Raw genomic sequence first — 4,758 nt, 5'->3', positions numbered from 1 at the left:
TCAATAAGCATGTTAAGGGCTTAGCATTTTTCTATTACCCATAACCCTAATGCCAAGTACTTTGTGCATTCTTTATTTATTGAATTGAATATCATTACTTTCTGCATATTTAAATTATATTTCATTGGTGATGTGTTTTCATCTTACTTTTTTTGAATAAGATATCACATATATAATTTACACATTAATTTTCTCAATATTATATGACTTTCATTTTACATCAATATAGAAACTGTGTTTATTTTTGAAAACACACACACCAGTTTAAGGTTAGAATATTTGACACTAATATGAAAGTTATTTAAGACTCATTTTCCATGTTATGATTTTTATTTAAGGAGCTCTGGTGGTATAGTGTCTAAGGTGTTTGACTGCTAACCAGAGGTTGGTGGTTCAAACCCACCAGGCATTCTACAAAAGAAAGATGAGGCAATTTATTTCTGTAAAGATTTCCTGCCTCAGAAACCTGGTGGGGGTCTCTATGAGTTGGAGTCAACTAGATGGCGGTGAGTTTGTTTTTTAAATTTTTATTTGAAAATGAAAAACAAATTATCATATGCTTATTTGGAGAGTTACAAAGTACGTTCTATGAATATAAAGTTGTAGTAAGTTTAAACAATAAAGCCTCCTTTTTATTCCCAGAACTCTGAATTTTCAGTGTTTTTGATCCCCTAAACCATTGTGATATGTATTAAATATTTTATCACTCCAGCTGCAATATTGATGTCGATATTTCTTACACCAACATTATTGAAATGTGCTTATCCTTATGTAGTAGTCAGTTAGTTTTGTTTTGCTTTGCAAGGTACTTCTTGTCCATAAGTTTCTGGCTATTGTGGAAAATCTTATACCATGGGATATAAAAAAAGCAGCTAACTAAATAAAGATTCTGATAAAAGATCAACTGTTATAAAGACCCATTCTTTCCACTTCTGGGAAAGCTCTGGAGATTTACCGTTAAGACTCTAACTTTTAATGAGCAAGTTCTCCTCTGGGATCAAAAACTGATAATGAAGTGAGGCTTGAGTTGGAGGCTGAAGTGTATTCTTGTGAGGTTCAGTGCATTTCCTGACTTAGAAATTTCGAAGACTTCAGTTGGATACTGAGGGTAGCTTTTCATAAGAGTGACCCTGATTCCTTTGAATAATTCCACAACAACACACATGAATATATGCATACATACTTCCATACACATGCACACATCCTTGCTTTAAGAGATTGTTTCTCAGTTCCATGACTGCTAGGAATTTATACTGCCCATGCAGAACACTGATAAAACAAGGGAAGATAGAGCTAAGTGAGTTAAATAAATTATTAACTTTAGTAAGTCATTTAAGGAGCTCAGGTGGCACAGTGCCTAAGTCATTTGACTGATAACAAGAAGATTGGCAGTTCAAAGATTGGGGGCAATCTAATAAATGCAAATAAAACGCAACCCAGTGAGTCAGATCTGACTCATAGCAACCCCTCCTTGGGTTTCCCAGGTGGTATCACTACAAAAGTAGATTGCCCATTCTTCCTTCTGAGGAGTGGCAGGTGGGTTTGAACCACCAGCCTTCTGGTTAGTACTCAAATGCCTTAGACACTACACCACCAGAGCTCCTTGGGGCAATCTGTAAAAATGTCCTGCCTTAGAAAACCAACGGGGTCACAATGAGGCAGAATAGACTCAATGGCAATGATGGTTTTTTTTTTTTTTTAGGTTTTTTCAGTAATTTATTAACTTATATACAGGGTAAGCACATAGTTTATTTCCCGAAGTGGAGACTGTTGATAAAAGGAAGCACTAATGACAATTTAGAGACAAGAGAGGACTTAAGATTTTTCAAGTTGGGCAACCAAGATTATAATATTATATACACATGTATAAAGGAGCTTGGGTAGCACAAGCAGCTTGCAGTGCACAGCTAACGTAAAGGCTGGTAGTTTGAACACACCTAGCAGCACAATGGGTTAAAATTCTTATCAATTGCTTCTGTAAAGATTACAACCAAGAAAATCCTATAACACTTGGGATTGCCATGAGTCAGAGGTTCAACTCAACAGGCAGCTAACAACATGCATATGTGTTATCTACTTTACAAGAAGATGTTTTTAGTTGTCATTAAGATAACTCTGATTAATGGCAACCTCAGGTGTACAGAGTAGAGCTGTCCCATAGGGTATACATGGCTATAAATTTTTGGAAAAAGTTGTTAGGCCTGTCTTCTAAGGATCCTCTAGGTAGATTCAAACAGTGAAATTTGTATTAGTATTTGAGTGATTAACTCACATCAAAAAGGGTGTTGCTGATGTTAGGCACTGTTGAGTCAGCTCAAAGTCGTAGCAACCTTATGTAAAACAAAACGTAACACTGCCTGGTCTTGCACCATCATCACAACACTTGCTATGATGGAGCCATCATTGCAGCCAAGGTGTCAATTTATCTCCTCCAGGGTCTTCCCTTTCTTCAACCACCCTCCACTTTACCAAGCATGATACCCTTCCCCAGGGAATGGTCCCTTCTGACAAGGTGACCAAAGTACATGAGATGAAACCTGTCCATCTCACTTCTAAGGAGCTTTCCAATTGTACCTCTTCCAAGACAGATTTGTTGGTTCCTCTGGCAGTCTATGGTATTTTCAGTATTCTTCACCAACACAAGTCAAAGGCATACATTCTTCTGTGGTCTTCCTTATTCATTGTCCAGCTTTCACATGCCTATGAGGCTATTGAAAATACTATGGCTTGATACCTTAGTCTTCAAGTGGTTTCTTTGTTCTTTAAACTTTAAAGAGGTATTTTGCCACAGACTTGCCAAGTACAATATGACCTCTGATTTCTTGAAAGTGGTAAACTAAAGATTTGACTGCTAACCAGAAGGCTGGGGTTCAGACCCAGCAGCCACTTCTCCAAAGGAAGGTTGGGCAATCTCCTTCCATAGTGATACTGCCTCGAAAACCCAGGGAGGGGTAGCTATGGGTCAGATCCGACTCTACGGAAGTGAGGTGTTTTTTTTGTTTTTTTTTTTTTTTGGTTTACTGGAGTCATCTATTTGTCTTTTCAATTCTGTTAAAGTCTGATTTATCTATTTTGGGTCTTTAGATATTTATTATGTTTATATCTTCTTGTTCTATTAATCCTTTAATCATTATATAATGTTTTTCCTTGTCTCTTAAGGTGTTTTTTGTCTTAAACTGAATTTATCAGAAATTAACATTTCTATTCCTACTCTTTTTCAGTTGCCATTGGTTTGATATATCTTTCCGGTCTTTGATTTTTAGTCTATTTTTGTCTTTGTCTCTAAGATGTGTGTCTTGTAGAAAACATATTGATGGGTTATGTTTTCTTATCCAGTCTGCAACTCTCTGTCTTTTGAGTGGTGTATTTAATCCATTAGCATTCAATGTAATTATCAACAAGTATGAATTGGTTCCTGTAATTTTGTTATGTGTTTTCTCATGGTGTTCCTGGTTTCCTTGTTCCATACAATTTTCTGTGCTGAGGTCATTTTATTTATGAATCATGTAATCATTTCCTTCATTGCTGTTGTTTTGATATTTGCTAAATATTTGTTTGTCCTCTTTTTTTATTGTGATATGTAAGTTTATCATTATTCTTTAAATTTACCCTGTGATTTATAATTTTGTTCCCAAGTTTAGAAAAGTCCACTCTGTCTTTCAACTCTGTTGACTTACTCACCATTTAGAAGTTCTGTAACTGCACTGTTTTTTCCCTCTTTTTGGTTTTAGTTGTCCTCATTTGCCAATTGATGCCTCTTGTTCCCTGCTTACAACCTTGTAGGCTTATATTACTTTGGATACTTCCATAACTGAGTTGGTTTCTGGATTATGTTATCATGTGTATTAATGGTCAGTTGTTCTTTGATGTTATTGGTTCTTTGTTCAAAGGACTCCCTTTAGTATCTCTTGCAAAGTTGGCCTAGTTTTAACAAACTCCCTTAATTTCTGCTTATCTGGAAATCTCCTAATTTCACCATCATATTTGAGGGACAGTTTTGCTCAGTATATAATTCTGGTTGGAAATGTTTCTCTTTCAGGGTTTTATATATACCATCCCATTGCTTTCTCACCTGCATGGTTTCTGCTGAGAAATCAGGGCTTATTCTTATTGGTTTCCCTTTGTAGGTAACCTTTTCTCTTTCCTGTACTGCTTTCAAGGTTCTTTCTTTGTCTTTGGTTTTGGTGAGATTGATGATGATATGTCTTGGTGATTTTTGGGGTGGGGTCTATCCTTTTGGGGTTCATTGGACTTCCTGAATGGATATATTCTTATCTTTCATCATGTCAGGGAAGTTCTTTTCCAAAATATCTTGGACAATATTCTTAGTGGTTTTCTTTTTCTCCTGTTCTGGAATTCTGATTACATGTAGGTTATTACTTTTGACAATATCCCACATGAATCTTAGGCTTTCTTCATTTTGTTTTGATTTTTTTTTTTCCAATTACTCCCTTTCCAAAGAAGTATTCAAGTATCTGTCTTCAGTCTCACTAATTCTGTCTTCCATTGATTTCATTCTACTCCTTTGCCCTTACAATGTGTTATCTATTTCTGAAAATTTAATATTAATATTCTGGGATTTCTATCTGTAGATGTTGTATCATTTTTAATTTTTCATTTATTTTGTAATTTTGTTCTTGTATTGTCTTCTGAAATTGTTGTAGGATTTTGTATGTGTTTTCCTTACTTTTTTCAGTGTTTTCCTTGATCTGTCTCTCAATCCATTGAAGGTACCTAAATATAATTCTTTTGAATTCC

This window comes from Orycteropus afer, unplaced genomic scaffold (assembly GCF_000298275.1).
Source record: "Orycteropus afer afer isolate SDZICR_OR568_19922 unplaced genomic scaffold, OryAfe1.0 scaffold00695, whole genome shotgun sequence".
NCBI lineage: Eukaryota > Metazoa > Chordata > Mammalia > Tubulidentata > Orycteropodidae > Orycteropus > Orycteropus afer.
Note: the sequence above shows the minus strand (reverse complement) of the source record.